The sequence below is a fragment of the Ixodes scapularis genome, unplaced genomic scaffold (assembly GCF_016920785.2).
Source record: "Ixodes scapularis isolate PalLabHiFi unplaced genomic scaffold, ASM1692078v2 PGA_scaffold1__304_contigs__length_218370807, whole genome shotgun sequence".
Classification (NCBI taxonomy): Eukaryota; Metazoa; Arthropoda; class Arachnida; order Ixodida; family Ixodidae; genus Ixodes; species Ixodes scapularis.
This window is the reverse complement of record NW_024609846.1, coordinates 76,747,949-76,765,901: the sequence shown is the minus strand read 5'-3', so window position 1 is coordinate 76,765,901 and position 17,953 is coordinate 76,747,949. Positions and strand designations below refer to the sequence as shown.

Genomic DNA, 17,953 nt, shown 5'->3' with positions numbered 1-17,953 from the left:
TTGCAGTGTCTGCGGTCACCCTGGTTGGTAGTGTTATTACATTGCTACAGGCATACTGATGAGTAACATCGCGGAATTCTCTCGCATGCAGATCGTCATAAATTGTATCTATGTTTATATCTCCGAGAATAAAAAATGACGTTGTTACAGTTCCAAGATAACATAGTGCACTATCAAGAAAAGCCATAAATTCAAACATATTGCCGGAAGGCGGTCTGTACAAAACAGCTACTACTACGTTCGATATGTTAACAAATAAACTTTCAACATTTTCGTCTATTCTGGTTAAATCATCAATTATTTGGTACTGGAAGTGGTTTTTCAAATAAAGGGTTATGCCGCCACCTCTCTTTTTTTCTCTGCATAGACTTTCACACGAGTACCCCTGAAGTTGCGGTGGTATGTCTTCTTTTGTCAACCATGTTTCCGTGAGTGCTATAGCATCAAATTCCAAACTTAGAGAGTGTAATAATAGTTCAAGGTCCTCTACTTTATTTTTAACACTCTTCGTGTTAAAATGTATAGTCGAGAACTGTCCCTTGCTGTTTTTATACTTGTTATTGAATGCTTGACAATCATAATAATAACAATCAGGTCGCATATCGTCGTCCATTTTCAGTTTCGTATGCACTCCGAACGTGCTACCATTTTTTTTTTTTGTTTTTTAATTCGTTATTTGGTCGACATCGGACATGTTAGTGATTCGAAGAATGGTTGCGTGCTCGTCCTTTCGCGCAAAGATCTTCCCACCCGCAGACTAGACAAACTTCCATCCAACGCTTTTCTTTTTGGCAACCGCAGCGCTCAGTAGCTTTTTCTTTGAGCTGGTTAGATGCTCATTTACGTACACAGCGTTGCAGTTCCCGCCATAATCAAGGTCTTTTGTGTTCAACCTTTGCTTTTTGCATTTTTTCAGGATTGTGTCTCGTTTAGTACGTTGCACAGGGAGGCACTTTTTCAGAAGCTGGGCAATGTATACCACGTGACGATTATCATCATCATCGTTTTGGTTGTTTGTTTTCTTTTGATTTTTGGGTCCTCTAGCGCCATCTTTTGGAGTAAAACCACTATTTTTCAAAGCTCGGCAGTCTAATCGCGTGAACCGCGTAACCATCAGTTCCACCATGATTTCTTGTTTTAGTTTAGTAAATTGTGTTCGGTGGTCATACCTTCCAAATTTAGAAGAAAGCAATTGTTTCTTTTGTTTGGTTTTGTTTTGATAGCGAGATCGTGAGCAAAGTCACCATCATTTCTTTTGTTGTTGCTGTTGGCTTTTATCCGAAGGATAAAGGCCTGTAAACACCTGTAAGTACCTGTCCTTTAGTGGGTACTTTGGATTGCCCTGCACCAGCCAACACTGGTAGAGAAAGAAGCGTAGCACTCTGGGTCTATCAAGACTGGGCCACCTCTTGGAGCCCGCTGCCTTCACTGAAGCACGGTCGCTCGGTCCACTCCTGGTGACTGAGGTGAGCGGTGACACCGATGACACCCCCAAACCGTCAGGACTTTTCCATCTGAATTGACCACGGAAGGTCACCTCGGCACGCTAGCTGACTGACTTGGACCTTTCCCAAACCTTCCAGACTCGGGCAACGGTGCTTGTCGTATTCAGAAGACCACGTCGACCTCCCCTTTTACATATCGTGATATCATCCCATAATCATAATCACAATCACTGTTCGCGCTACCGCGAACCTCCATGGCTCTTGTCTTCCTGCGATGCCGCGGCTCTACTGAGCTAAATAAAGGTTAATATTATTATTACGATTATTATGAAGAGATGATTTTATTCTCGAGTATTTGCTGCGCCGTCGTTTTGAGTGGACGTACACCCTTAGTGCTGATCCTTAGGATTGCTAGCCTTCGCAGTTCGCACTTAGAACTGAGGAGCTCAGGTGGCATGTCTCACTCCTAACACAGCTCGCTTCCCTTGTCCTTAGGGTATCTGCTGTAGATAAAGTAACATCGTTTTTTTAATGTACATTTAAACTATCCTGTGCACACAAAAAAAAATTATCAAATGTCGAAATATTTATTATAGCTCCAAAAAGCACGTCGTAGTTAAAACGGTATTTCTCAAAGGCAAAAGGAGATAGAAAATCAAAGCAGCCAATGATGGGAGTTTAGCAGGGACAGTTTGCTTGCAAGGTAAAGCAAATATTACCTAGATGCAAACTGTAGCGTAGCAGCACAGGGTAAGAGATTGTTTTGCAACGTGACAGTGTTCAAATTCTTGCTGTTGTTTATATACAGGTGTAATTCAAGTAAGCACTAACGCACGATGAATGTTTTAGTTCCCAGCGCAGAAGATTTGCTCTTTAAAATTGAACCGCTGTCGCAAAAAAAAAAAAAATACTTTCAGCAACAGAAACAAAAACACAACGCGACATGTGGTCACGTGAATAAACTACCGAGTTTCGAAAAATATTCTTTTACTTCAACGGATGGCGCTAGCGCACCCAAAATCAAAAGAAAACAAACAAAAGCGACGATGATGATCATGGTCACATTGCCCAGCCTCCAAAAAGTGACTCCCTTTTGGGGGAGGGGGGGGGGGGGGTGGGGGGCAACACTTTTTCGCCTCTCCCCCTCTCCGCTGCGTAGGCCCGAAGGCTGGCAGTCAAAGCTCGACCTCAGAAAAGCTTGCATCCGCATTGCAAAAGAGTGCACGAGGAAAATTCCGATACGCAGAGTACGAAGAGTACTAATTTTACGCATATGTTTCTTTGTTGTGATAGCGCGCCATTTTATATTTGTATAGTAAAGGTACATGGTATTTAGTTTCATAAATATTCATGCAATGTCAACTGTTCGGAGAGGTTGGAGAGCGCGCGGGCAACACTGACATAAAGTCGTTTCGCCTTTATGTCAGTGTTGGTTTCGCTTCGAGAGGGTCAGGGAGGGTGGGAGGAAGCCTCGTAGGAATAGGAAAAAGAAGTATCTTAATGTAGGGTTCATAAACATGCAGGGGGGCAGAAGTAGAATGGAGTGGGAGGAAATTGGGGGCAATTAGAAGGTGAAAGCTTTGCGGGATATGGAGTAGCGGAAACACATTAAAAGATATGGAGGAATCACCACACATACCAGGCTATTCATGGATAGGATCCAACCGGAATAAAGGGGAACGGAAGGGAGGGGAGATGGGGGGCTGTTGGTAAACGGACAGGATTGGGAAAGGGTGCGGGAAAGCTGCAGGGAACACACGTGGGTAAATGCAATATTGCGGGAATGGACACACAACTGGGTTGTGTGTATCTGAAACAGGGAACGACGCAAGGAACGAAAATACACAACACCTAATGTGTGTATCAGGGGACATTAGAGAAATTGGCACCAAAAGAGAAATAATTATCTCAGGGGACATGAATGTTCACTTGGAAGACTTTGATGGGTATACAAATGCAACAGGGAGGATTTTAGACGAGTTCTGTGAAGCCGTTGATCTGGTACTGCGCTGAGGTAAAACTGACGGAAAAATAATCTGGGAAAGAAACAACTCGCAATCGACAATTGACCACTGTTTAATGTCTCGGAAGCTATACAACAATTTAGAACGTATGGAAATAGATAAGGAGGGCACGAAGTGCTTAGGGAATGACCATAAGAGAATCAATATCAAATTTGGCACATTAAAAGCAGAAATATTCACTCAAAATCGAAAGGATATCACTAATTTAAGGGATGAGCAATTGCAAGAAGCATCTAAGCGAATTGAGGTTATAGTATCCAAGCAACTAAAAAACAAATGGACGTACGAGAATTTAGTTATATTTTCAAGAGTGAATTGGAGAAATACCAAATTAAGCAAGAAGGAAGAAGGCTAAAACACAAACTGGAAAGTTGGTGGGATAAAGAAGTTAGCCATAACGCGGCGCCAAGAGTATCTAGAGAACACAGATAGGCCAAAAAAAGAGGGGCTGCACCAGCAGAAGTAGCATCCAGGTGGGGGAACTTTCAGGAAAAAAAAAGAAGGAGGGATCAGGATTAATCCAAGCCAAAATTGGGAAGGCAGGAGTGCAGGGGATGATAGAGATAAATCGGAATGATATGAATGCTGCAAAAAGGTTCTGGGAACACATTAAAGCACAAGAAAAAGGAAAGGAGGGATGTCAACAGACACTGACTAGGCAGGACGGGACAAGGGTAGAGGGGAAGAGGCACGAGAATACATATTAGACCTACTATAGAAGCAGCTTTTTCGGAACTGGAATCAAATCAGGATTTTAGGAACAGTAACAGCAGCCTAGCACAAGAGGAGGAGTATAGTGAAACAGCTGAGATGACCTAATAGGAATGGGATAAAGCAGTAGGTAAAGTCCCGGCTGGAACTGCAACAGGCCCAGATGGCATACCAATGAGAGTGATTAAAATGTTAGGCAAAAAACTGAAACTAAGGCAAGGGATTGACCAAATAGTTGTGGGAGAGGATGTACCCAATAATTGGAAACTAAGCCGGATAAGACTATTTATAAGGGCAAAGGTAGACAAAGACAGTATCACATCGTACCGTCCAATCACAATAACATCAGTAATCTACCGAATAGCTATGCAGATTATGAAGAGAAGAATGGAAGAATAGGCGGAGGGCAAGCAGATACTGGGAGAGCTCCAAAATGGTTTCATGCAGAAGGGATAGAAGGCTGGAGCATAAGTTATTTGCAATCACGCACTGCAATGAGATAGCAACGACAACGCAAACATCGTTATGGCTAACATTTATGGACATCAAAGGAGCATACGACAATGTGAATCAGGCAAAACTCTGGGATCAACTGAAAAGATATGAACTAAATGAAAATTTTATTATGTTTCTAGAACACATGTATGCAGATAACAAGGGACTTATAATATGGAAGGCCGAAACCACAAAACCAGCAGCAACGAAAGAGGACTTAGGCAGGGCTGCCCATTGTCTCCCCTGCTTTTCATAATATATAGCTTAGTGAAATGGAAAAGAAAGATTAAAGCAATGCAATTTAGGATTTTATCTGACTAACATGGAGGGAGGGAAAATGTAAATCATGTTTTACCGGGGCTGATGTATGCAGACGAGATTGTACTTGTAGCAGAGAATCGAGAGAAAATGCAGGGACTATAGTTCGTTTCAGCTAAGGTCCGGACGAAGTTGATGTCATAAGCGCGAGCTCGGGGCTTTCAGCGTCACTGCCAAGCACGCGCGCTCGTGCACGACGTGCAGTGCAAGCACTGTTCAGTGCCATATACTCGCGCTTGTAGCATCGGCTGCGTCTGGACTTAGCCTGAAACGAAGTATGATTAGAATTTGTGGCGGGGAAGGGGATACGTTAGGCCTAAACTTCACTAGGGACAAGTCTATAGGATACTAGTTCATAACGACGAGAAGGGGGAACCTCTGGAGATACAAGAAACTGTAATAGAACATGTAGAAAAGTACAAATATAGGGGTGTATGGTTAAATGAGAGAAGAAAATATCTTAATGAACATGAAGATATTGTAATAAAGAGGGGAAAAGTAATTCGGCTATTATGGAACAGAAAGCACTGTGAAACTTTGATAAATACGAAGTTGTGAGGGGGTATAGAAAGGAGTAATGGTACCAGGGTTGACTTTTGGTAATGCAGTCTGGTGTATGAAATCTGAGGTACAGCCAAGCTAAGAGGTAAGGCAAAGGAGTGTAGGCAGGCTAGCTTAGGGGCACATGGTAACACACCAAATGAAGGTGTACAGGGGGATATGGGTTGGGCACCCTTTGAAAGCAGAGAGGCAACAAGTAAAGTAAGGTTTGACCAGAGGCTAACTGATATGGAGCTGATGAGGTGGGCAGCTAAAGTATATAAGTTCCTATACATGAAAAGCTTAAACACAAATTGGACGAAACGGACTCGAAAGCTCAGAAACAAATGTTTAGAGGCGGGCAGTGATACGAAGTCAGTAGAAAATAGAGTTAAGGATGCGGAGAGAGAGATGTGGGAAGGAAGTATGCAGGAGAAATCAGCTTTAACTATTTATAGGTTACAAAAACAGGAAATAAGGAAAGAAACTTTGTCTGATTATTCTCGGGGGAGCTCTTTACTGCTTGAGGCCAAAACTGGGGCACTGAGAACGAAGACTTATAGGGCGAAATTTAAAGATATAGATGCAGTTTGTTGCATATGTGGAATGGAGAGCGAAACTATGGAGCACCTGGTTTTGAGGTGCGAGAGGCTTAAACCTGCCCTCCCTGAGGGGAGAACAGAAGTAGGGGAGCCCTTGGTTTTTGTGGGGAAGATGGAAGGGTGGATTATAAAAGGGTTAAGGTAACGAAAAGGAGTTTAGAGCGTTGCTGGAAGGAGACTAGGGAAAACTGAAATTGGTAAAAGCAACTAGCACAACTGGAGACAGGGAAGACAAAGGAAAATTGGGACTCCCTCCCTCGTGGCTCCGGCCCAAAGTCTTTCAGTGGTCTGTCTCTTAGTGGGTCTTGGTTTGGAAAGAACCCCAAAAATGTTGACCAGAGGAAAATTGGCGACCCCCACACCGGTAAAGAACGCGGGTTTGCGTTTTCCTTTTTTTTATATTTTGTATTTGCCCGATCCCCCAAAGGTCAGCCTGGTGGTTCTTTCCCCGGCCCGATGATAGGTGCAGGGATGTAGAGGGAAATCAATTTGGATGTTCAAGTGGAAGAGGAAATCATTTTCTTATGCTAGGTGGCGCAAGCTACCGCCCGTTACAAAGGGCATAGCCAAAATAATCCATCCATTCAGCCTTAGCCATAACAATTCAATCCTAGCTGCAACCGCGTACGAAGCTGACGGCGGTATACGGACGAAGCATACGCAGATGGGTCAGCGGTTGAGATTCTTTGAGTGTCGTTACCATTCGCGCTGTGACATAGAACTGGGAACGCAGGTGTAAGTATAGCAAAAGCCCAGCATGCAGGCCCCTCCGTATGAGCGCCTTGACGGAGCAAATATATCACGTGGTTTCTAACAGGCTCGTGATTGGACTCGGCGGCCTGTAGCATTGGGCTTTAGTCGATCGTAGGATGAGACGGAGTATAGTAGGGTATAGGAACTGCGTCCTAGTGCTTCACGCTTTCATTGATTGCATCAGAAAAAATGCCTAAGCTAGGCGATGGCAATCTTTTACAGCGGAGCTGTTAAGGGCTAGGTTCCCCAGGATCGTGGCCGGTATGTCGACACAAACCTACCTGGACAGCTACCGCCATCTATAAGCTACGGCGGCAAGCACCAACCAGTATGGTTTCCGCCGTCGCTCGTAGATGGCGGCAACCTTTCCAGCTATCAGAAGAATTGATAGTTGGGCGCGTTGGTGGGAATTCATCGTAAGAAACAGCGCGAAAAACAGACGACGACGAAGAAGAAGCACACGTAACGAGCGCAGCGCTCGTCACGTTTGTTTCTTCGTTTTCGTCTGTTTTGCGCGCTGTTTCCTACGCTCCTATACGCTCTTATCAGTTTCGGTTTGGACTCAAGATGGGTCGGCCGCGCGCCCTTTGGGGGAAAGGAGACAGGCTGCGAAAGGAGCGGCGACGTACGCAGCAGCGCGAATGGGTACGCAACCGCTGCAAAGCCGCTGTCGCCTCGACTTCCACTGCGTCCAGCGCTTCAGATTCCCTTGCCAAAGAGCACATCGCTCGCCTGGAACGCCGCCGCCGAGAACAGAACCAGCGATGTAAAGGGCTAACGCCACGGACGACGATCGTGCCAAGGAGGCCAAGCGCAAGCGCGGGGCCCGGCGACGACTACACTCCATGCACGCCGGCTGAACAGTTCCCGGGTGCGACGGCGAGGTTCCGGAGGGAGTTCGTGGAGAATCCGTTTGGCGTCACGTGCGCCCCGTGCGACCGACTCTGGTTCGCTGGAGACGTATCCAGGATCGGCGGCGTGTAGGACGAGAAAACGGGAATCGGGCGCGTGCGCGTTGCAGCAGTGTATCGAGCACAGCTCCGCTCATCTTCCTTCTTCACGAGAATGGAAAGGCTGAACGTTTTTTTCTCTTTACTTGTATGTGGGGTATTTGGCAGAGAGTTGTTAACCTTACCTTTACAAAACTCGCGTAGAACTTGACGATGGTTTCGCCGGTAAATGGTTCGTCGTTGAGAGCCGGGTATGTAGATTTAACCCAAGCGTCTAGCTTGACGTTCGCAGAGTCCAGAAGTTCGGTGTACTCGAGGTCGCCCATGTCGGGAACTCCAATCTGCGTCGACATCGGAAAGAAGTTTCGTTGTGTACGTGCGTATACCGTGGCGGAAACTCTATCACGGTCTACCTCGATATGTGACGTCATTTGTTCCCGAGCGGAGCGTAATTATCAAATCCCGGGAATCTTATTAACGCTTGCGGAATCAAACGATAAGCACACCAAAGAACCAATCACGGAAAGTGATCGGACTAAGCTACGCCCCCCCCCCCCCTCCTTTTTTTTTATAACAGGCAGTGATTATTTAATCTTCTGTTAAGTACTCAACAGAAGTATTTAAGGTACTAAATACCTCTTTAAAAATGTATTTAGAGTATTATTCAAGTTACTTTTACTACGAACTACTTTGAGTAGTGTACAGATAGTTTGAAAAAGTGATTCAATTATATTTGAAGATACTTGGCAAGTAGGTTGCAAGTCGGTAATAAAAAAAAAAACTCAAAAGAGGGCACGTGCTCTATACTACTGATGACTGATGTGACCTTTATAATTTTTGAAAAGCGACCTAGCTGCTGCAGTTAAAGTTTAATTTTAAATAATTCGGAATATTCAACAGAATGCGTGCTGGAAAATTTTAGGAACAAAGGGGACTCATGCATTGTAGACATGGCAACTTGTGTGCTTTAGTTTGGCGGCAGGCTCGGCTCATGACGCATACCATAATAAGTTCGTAATATGCCTTCACGCAGTTCGGGGGACTTGACACATATAGTGCGGCACTGCATATCCCTAACAGCCGAACAAGAAGTTGATCAGACGGCCAGACTTGTTGATGAGTTCGCGTGTGAATGACACACGTGCACGCTCAAGAGAAACTTCAACTCGAGGACAGCAGAAGGAACGCCTATACCTTCAAACTGTCAGCAACAACAAAGAAAAAGAAATTAGAAGGTTAAGAGGTAAACACAGGACACACAGAAAGTGTCCACAAAGCCGCTTCTAAACCCCCTTCCCCAACCCCCTATGCAAAAGTTCAAATCATTTTTGACGCATCAAGGTCAAGATTTTAGAATCAGAATCCACTATTGGCGACTCCAGCGAACTATAGGGGGCGCGCTGATCAGGCAAAATGGCGGACGAAAAGAAATCGTTTTTGTCATTCAGCAGGCAGACCACCATAAATGTCCTGCACTGCAGCGTAAGATCGGTGTAGCATGTAAAAGCAAGGCGACTTTTCGACGGTACAAACCTTCTTCTAGTCAGTGCGTACGAATGATACGGCGGAAGCATAAAAATAATTACTGGAAACGATGTTTGTTTTTATGCTACCTACGAGACCCAAGCTGCCATAACAGACGACAGAGCCGAACGACCTCCTCTCTTGTACTTCTTGGCGTTGCCGCTATGTGGCGTCGATTTCGCTGGACTCGCCATATTGAGACTCCAAAGAAATTGCATTTCATCCTCAAAATCCTCTAAACCAGTTTTCCGACTGGTGGAGTCATTTATAAACTAGGTTAATAGTTCAGGGCAAGAGAAAGGAAGGCTAGGGAGGAGGAAGCAGATGGATTGCTGGAGAGAAAAGTACGAAACATTCCCCTTTCTCCGCCCTTCCGCCTGCTTCCTCTTTTCGAGCCTTCCTTTTCCTCGCCCTGAACTCTTAACCTAGTTCATAAATGACTCCACCTGGCGGAAAACTGGTTTCGAGAATTATGAAGATGAAACAATGCGTGCCCATTTGGAAGGAGATAGAATAAACGCTTTTGAACGAGCTCCGGAGCAAAGGTTAAGCCACAGTAGACACACAAGAAGATTCGGGGAGGCCGAATCTAGCTCAATGCAGCTCAATGAAACCAGCAGAATCTAGCTTTCTTGAGCGAGGCTGTGTCTGCTCTCGTTTGAACTTCGTGCTCACACATTCACCTACCAGAGCCCCCTGAACCGGCGATTTCCAAAAATGGTTTATTGTGACTGTACACCGAGCTTTGGCGCCACCGTCTTCCCCTGACGTAACTACTCTACTTTCAGACAAAAGGTTTAAAATGCGGATGACGTCACCAGAACTTTGCTGGCTTCAAGCGTGATGTGCCATTAAAAGACAACTTGAAAAAAAAAAAAAAAAGGCGGACAAGAGGACACATTGAGGCGGGCGTACTTGGGGCTATCCATTTTGTCTTTTCGGCATTTGGAAACTACGCTTTGCTTGTGTCTTGTGTCCTGTTTTGTGTTCGGTCGCTTGTCTCCAAGTTTGCAATCATTTCAACTTTGCTCGGGAGTCTGACGATCGCTAGTTCCGTAGATCGTTATGGCGATAAAATCATTCAAAAGTTGAAAAATGTATTTGAGATACTAAGTTCAAGATAGTGAGAAATGTAATTTAGATAGAAGCCGCCTCGGTGGCTCCGAGGCGAGAGCGCTGGCCTACGGATCCCCATGTGACGGGTTTGAATCCCGGCCGAGGTGCCCGCAATCTGACGGAGGCTTATTGCGGAGGATGCGCCGTGTAACCGAGCTTTCGGTTGCACGTCAAAAGATCCCCAGGTGGTCCAAATTAATCCTCAGTCCTCCGCTGGGGCGTGCCAGATGCCCGTCGTTGGTTTGGCGCGTAAAACCCTCAAATTTGATTTGACTTTCTAATTAAGATAGAGTAACAAATACGCTAAACAAAATGTGTTTCCGAGATGCCAAAATACTACCAAAAGCATTTTAAATACAGTATCTTAAATAGAGTATATAAGATAGGCTCACGTCTAATTCGGACAGTGCGCGTGAACTGCACCTACGAGCATAAGTTGCAATATTACCGAATCTTAGAATTATAAAATGTCGTCCATTCGATTATATATTTCCCGCTTGAGTTCAAGTAGGCCGAACCTGCGTGCTAGGGGAAATCGTTGCAGCGGTACCAACAAATAGAACGGGGGATCGGTGGTCGAGTGGGATCACCCTTCTCAGCTCGGAGCGTGGAGCGAAAGCTTGCGCTGCAGAACCTCCCGAGTTCGGTCCCCACCCCCGCCCGTTTCGATCTGGATGAGTTTCGTACCGCCACGGGTTCGTGTGATCACTACTGCGTAATGCACGTTAAGACCCCCAGGTTAGCGGTTTTACTGCACTGGCTAAATTCCTCATCTACAGATAAAAGAAAGGTCTACCGTTGAGGCCTACTAGCATCAAGGCTGTATAAACATACAAAAAACACAAATTTTTTTTTTTTTTTCCTATCAAATAGACCGATTTCGTCCGGCTACGCCACCGCTGCCAGGTGCATTGAGGGAACTAGAGGGGGTATTCACTGGACGCCATATTTGAGGGCGATGTTTAGGACGCATGCTAAGGACGAGCTCAAAATAGGGAGTTTTACTAGATCGTTTTCAGAGGTTCGTTACCGCTACGGGCCCGCGCTTCGGAGCATGTATCGAAGTGGCAGCGCGAGCTCCCGCTACAAATATCGTGGCCTGAAAACACGATCTACGAAAATCTTAACCAATAGCCGTCAGAAAGCGCTCAGCAGCTGCGCGCACAGCCATGGCCGCCAGAGAATATGCGATTAGCGGCGAGATGTTTTGGTGGCACTCTTCTATTGTTTCCTCTCGTGACGTCATCACCTTACGAACAACAAGTTCGACGGTGTTTATAATTAGCATGGAAGCTTGAGAATATTGCGCTCTGAACCCGACACTGATAACACCGTCAGAATTGAATATCTTACACCACTCTTATTTCTGTCGATGAGAAAACCTTTGCTGACGTCATAGTCAGCATTCCGCCAATCGTGTAAGGCCGACCACAGAGACGCTTTTGATCGCGCACGTCGCCAATAGGAAATATCCATTGGGGCCATAGCAGTGTGCGCAACTGCCGAGCGCGTGCTGGCGGCAAGCTTCCACAGATCTTTTGCAACGTGCATTCCGCACCATCAAGATTGCCGGTCTTAGCAGCCTATTAATGTGAGCTCGTTCTGAGCATGCGCTCTAAACATCGCCCTCCGATATGGCGTTGAGTATTGGCGACGTGCGTGATCGAAAGCGTCGCTGTGGTCGGCCTTCTACGATTGGCCGAATGCTGACTATGACGACAGCAAAGGATTTCTCATGGAAGGAAATAAGAGTAATGTAAACACTTCAATGGTGACGCTTTTGGTAGTGTTGGTTTCAGAGCGCAATCATTCTAAGCTTTGACCATGCTCACTAAAAACCCTATCGAACATGTAGTTCGCAAGGTAATGACGTCACGAGAGGGAACCATAGAAGGGCGCCACTAAAACATTTCGCCGTTAATAGACCATTCCAGAAACGAGCTTCTGGGTCCGTTTGCTCGAAGCGCTAACCGCGGCTAAAGTTAGCCACAGTACCTAGAAGAGGGATTTTGAAATCACGTGACTGGCTCGGTAGGGATGCAGGGAAACCTGACGGCGCCCCGGTGAGTGAGCGCCGCTCGCTTTGGAACTAATATGTCGTTGTAGCTGCAATATCGGGCCCGTTAGTCAGTAACGACTGGTGCAGGAGGCTTTCGCTTTGCCTTACCTCACTTAAATCGCAAAGCATGAGCAACGACCTCGCCGCATTTTTTAGATAATCTTTCGATTCTGGCCATTCCTAAGTCTATATGAACGCGATAATTGTCGGCATGGCAACTTCTTTGGAAAGCGGATTGCCTTGACTCAATCGGCCGGCTATTGATAGCACACAAAAGCAGACAGCGTCCCAGTAGAACTTTTTCTAAATTTCCCAAGCACCGAGGTGCATGCTACGAGTGTAGTTACACGCGTTGCACGTGCTGGCGTCTGCAGTAGTAATTATTCTAAAGCAAAAAGTGTAAAACAATTTTTGACTTGCACGCGCGTTCCTTAAAGCCTCATTATGATTATTTACTTCCAATCTTTTATAAAAGGAAGGCCAGCGCGCGCGGACCATAGAATTACACTTCCAGTGTTCTCCTCGATGCTTGGGTAATTTAGAAAAAGATCTATTGGGACGCTGTCTGCTTATGTGTGCTATCAATACCCGGCCCATTGAGTCAAGGCAATCCGCTTTCCAAAGACGTTGCTGTGCCGACAATTGTCGCGTTTACTTAGGCTTGGGAATGGCCGGAATCGAGAGACTATCTAAAAAATGCGGCGAGGTCATTGCTTATGCTTTGCGAGGTAAGGCAAAGTGAAAGCCTCCTGCACCATTCGTTGCTGACTAACGCGCTCGATATTGCAGCTACAACGACATATTAGTTCCAAAGCGAGCTGCGCTCACTCACCGGGGCACCACCATGTTTCCCCGCATCCCTACCGAGCCAGTCACGTGATTTTAAAGTCCCTCTCCTAGGCACTGCGGCTAACTTTAGCCGCGGTTAGCGCTTCGAGCAAACGGGCCCTGACCGCTAATGATTTAAATGCTCGTGCGTTTGGCGCGTGCATTGTTCGCCTTCGCAAGTCACACGCATGCCTATGCTGGGGTGTGGATCTGTAGACATTGGAAAGGCCGGGCAATAGTTTCTGCGTGTGCGACAACGTCGCTACAGCTCCGCGCTCTCAGAGCACGAGACGGCGCAAGCCGTCTCCTGCGCTGCCGCCCGCCTCGTGTGGACTAAAGTTATGGCGGCGTCACTCATACGCCGTATGCTTGGTGATAAAATTCAAAACGTAATTTCGCGCAGAGAAAAAAAAAAAGATGTTAACGCGGCGTTGTTTGTGTGAACACTGATCTGGATATTAGAGACAATGGTGTAAAAAGTGCAGGCGTTGAAACGCAGACAAACGAGAAGGGTGATTACCGCCACGTCAACGAACGAGTGCGCTGGAATCGGAAGATCGAAGTCGTAGCTGCTGTTGGCGGCGCTGTTGTGCACCAGCTCCACGTGGAGAAGAGCGTCCACGCCGTATCGTCGTATTCCCTCAATGGGAATGCTTGTGGCATGGTCAATCTTGACTAAACTGCCCGGCAACTTAGGATCCATGTTCGTTATAATCTCTCCGGCCTCTGAATTGTCGAACTGTCCTGCATTGTCCAAAAAGCAACAGCGCTGAGTATATACACACTCTCTCTCTCTCTCTCTCTCTCTCTCTCTCTGTGTGATCTTCGTAGTTGCGTGAGCCTCTCGTGACGTAACGTGAGTAGATGCCGGCGTCCTTTTTGAATTCTCAGTGTGCTTGCAAGTGGAACATTGTTAGGGGCTTTAGTTGAGCTGTATACACTAAGGCACTATTCACAACAAAGACCACATTTGACCAGATTCGCGTGAGGCGAAGCATTCGCGCATGCGCAGAGGCGATAGCAGCGCCACCGCAGTGGCGAGAAGTCAAAGAGTTGAGTTGGTCTATGGTCACCGACAGCTTTGAGTTCACAGCGACAGGGTATTTATGCTCTCCAAGCTTTTTATTTATACATGACGTATGGGAGCCCAATTACCCAGAACACAACTTGCGGCTCGAAATTTGTTTTCTTTCAGCCCGAAAACCGCGGATCCAGAACTGGCAGATTTGAGTCGCGCTCACTCTCTTCTTTGTGGTCACGTGCCGTTTCTCTGTGGTTTAGACACACACACCAAACATAACCAAACTCGTGGACCATAGAAGGCACACACTCAATATTAAAAGAAGAAAAAAATATGGTACCCATTTTTTGTGGATCCTAAAAAACTGCAAATACGTTGATTGAAAAAAAAGAAGAAAAAAAAGGTTGCACAGATAACCGCAAGCACTTTGTGTATTATCTACGTCATTCTAAACATGGCGTCGTATTATGGTCGTATCGCAGAGATCGCGGGAGTCGCGGGCTGGACGCTGAACGAAGCGGACTATGCGATGGCGGCGGAGGACAGGCGTGGGACCTCTACTTCAAAACTGTTTTTTGCGGTATTGGCGAAGCTGTCCAGCTTCGAAAGAGAAATCGTTTACCGATCAAAACGATTAGGACTTATTCCGTACGACACGCCCGACCACAAAGGCGATTCGCACGGAAACGTCGCCGAGTTCAGTCGCCCCTTCTCCTGGCTGAAGACGTCTTGCGAACACGAATTGGTAGGAGCTTGAAAAACGCGCAAATGTCAACACGAAGTGCGTAACTTTTGCGGGTTTATTTATTTATTTATTTATTTATTTTGTACGACGTGCGAGTTCGTGAGCTTCTCACGACAAAAAAAAAAAGAAAAAGGAAAAAAAAACGCGGTCGCGTACGTGACTTTTAGAAACTTTCTCTATATTTCTTCTTCCTCTCCGGTTCATTTTCGGTTTCGGTTTAGAGCAGTTGCGTTTCTTCTTTTTTTTTTAATATACGTGACACTGTAGCAAAATATTGATTAAGTAGTCTTCTGGCACCGTTATAAATTGCCTTGCAAACGAAAAAAGTTCAAAAATAGTTTGAGGGTGTCAGTGGGGTGCTGAACCGAAATTTGTAGCTCACAAAATAGGCGATAGGCGGGACGCTGCAAAATCCAAAAACAATACTCATAGAGCAATAACTCTAACTGTTAACCGTATTTCTTTTTTTTTTTTTTTTTTTTTTAAGAAGTGCACGATTGAACACGGCCAACGAGGCCGACGAGACACGTCACGTCACGACTCTCACTGCCTCTAATCTTCGCTTCGTACCCTTGAGCAGGTGAACCAAAATGAGGAGAGAAGTAAGGCCACTTCTCCTCCTTCTCCACCGTTCCAGGAAAATCGTGACGTCATAGTACTCGCTTGATCGCGCCCTTCTTTTCCAAAACCTCGGCCATCAGTTTGAGATATCAATGTATAGATTGAAGAGTCCCGTTCAACGCTTCTGCGGTCTTATTTTGCGAAATCTAAATTTCGGTTCAGCATTCCTTTAAGCAGGGTTCGGTTCAGCACTCATTTAAGCATTACGTTTACGCTTCGTGTTTTGGAATGTTATTTGGCATTTTGATGCGATTATTAAGTTATCTGTGACTATATAGTTGGTTTGTTCTTGTTAATCTGGACACGTTAACGATTCTGACAAAGCCCGAAGGTAAGGAATGAACGAAGACAAAAGCAAATGCTAGGGAGCGGTGTCTTTGCCCATTCCTTAGATTCGTGTTTCGTCAAATCATTCCGTTGTTTACGTTAACAAGAAAAAACATTGTGTTTTTGCCATCGATACGGTAGAGCTTAGACACAAAACTGTTCTGTAGACAACGAAAAGAGACCGAAAATGTTCCTTCCAAAAAATATCGCGCCTGTACGCGCGTCCAATAGGCCACTTTCAAAAATACCTCCATGCAACACCGCGCGCGTTGCCCGCTGGGAACCAGTTGGCCACGTAGTAGAGTAGCATGGTTTTGGTTTCGATAAGACAGCCGCGTTTTCGGTACTCCTGCAGCCAACCACGCGAACTTCCAAGCCTGCATAACTTCTCTCCACGCGCATGCGAACGTGCATGCGCGACAGGGGCACCAAGAGACGTTGCAATCCATCGTTCTAGATTTGCCTACCTTTGCCTGAAATCCGGCACATTGGGAACCACAAGAACAGTGCCAAGTTTTTTTTTTTTTTTTTTTTTTTTCAGTATAATTCGGCAACACTTACAGTATACACTCTAAAAGAAAAGGTGTAAAAGGGCGTATTGTTACACCCTTTGCCCATATAATACACACCAAAACTTCATTTCGACGTACTAAGCCCTATAGTCGAACAGACGGCCCCAAATTTTACGAGGAGCTTGATAACGGTGCGATATAACTTTTTAAATAGCTAAAGTACGTATCAAAAACCACAGAAAGAAAACGCCGAGTTTTTACAGTACTGCTAAGAAAACCCCGATTATTTTTTTTTGAGTCAGTAACACGTACATTATCTATTTTAATAAGCTGTACCACACGGCTATCAAGCCTCTCGTACAATTTGGGGCCGTCTGTTTTGCTATAGGGCGCTGTACTTGGAATTGAAGTTTTGGGGTATATTATATGGGACAAAGGGTGTAACGGTACACCCTTTTACACTCTTTTTTTCTTGAGAGTGTACTTGTAGGAAGTCACATGAATGAAAACGCAAACAGCGTGTTCTGTCGCGACACGATGATCATGAGAAAATCTGAAACTGAAACCAAAACTAAGTGGCCAACTGGTACACAAAATTCATTTCGTGCCACCATGCTACCAGGAGCGCTTCGATACGGGAAAATATCTATTCTGTTTTCGAGAAATACGCCATGAGCGCTGAGCGCAGAGGCGCGGATACGGTTCTTATATTGGTAAGGTCGCTGCGCCGTTAGCTTCCGTGCTTTGGAACTTGGAAGGTCTCTCTGTTTCTGTGTAGCGGAAAAATAGTTCGCAAAATGAGCGAAATCCGTTGAGCGGTTCTTTAGCTATCATCATCATTGCTCGTGACGTAGTCGGTATACAGCTGATCGAATAGATCGCTAGGCTCACCAACTCGTGTCAAGCCTTGTTTGGTGAGGCGGAAAAAACGTGTTTCAAGAGTGTGGACACCGAATCATAGCTAGAGGCAGCGGCGGCAAGCGGCACCCGGGACAGTGGTCCGCCGTGACAGTCACCCCCCCCCCCCCCCCCCCCCCCTTAGTGACGCCACTGCTTTTGACGATAATCTGTCGAAGCGCCGAGATGGTGGTATACTGTACCGTGGCCCCAGGGCATCACCTCATCGTGAGCATGGAGTATTTTTAATGTTATAGAGCAAGAAGTAACTGATAAAAGAAAGGCTCATCAAGGTGAGCAAGCCAAACTTTAGACTCTCCTGCATGTGTAACGTAAACATTTGAATGAAAGAGAGTTAGCGTACCCTGTTGATACCATGGTGTTATTTGAGTGCTTGAAAGTGAAGTATCGGCATTTTTTTTTTTTTTTTTATTTGCAGCTTAGAAGCGACAAAAGACGAAAATT

The 17,953-nt window shown here is 45.7% G+C and overlaps 1 protein-coding gene across 1 annotated transcript in view; it reads right to left on the bottom strand.

Annotated features, from left to right (window-relative positions):
• The window catches only part of LOC115327173, a 99,275-nt gene extending 85,203 nt beyond the window's left edge, over positions 1-14,072 (bottom strand). The window contains exons 1-2 of the mRNA XM_029988126.4: positions 13,886-14,072; positions 8,024-8,179 (exon numbers count right to left, since the gene is read on the bottom strand). The gene's annotated coding sequence lies outside the window, so the exon portion shown is untranslated. The remainder of the gene's footprint in view (positions 1-8,023; positions 8,180-13,885) is intronic.
• Between the last annotated feature and the right edge of the window lie 3,881 nt (positions 14,073-17,953).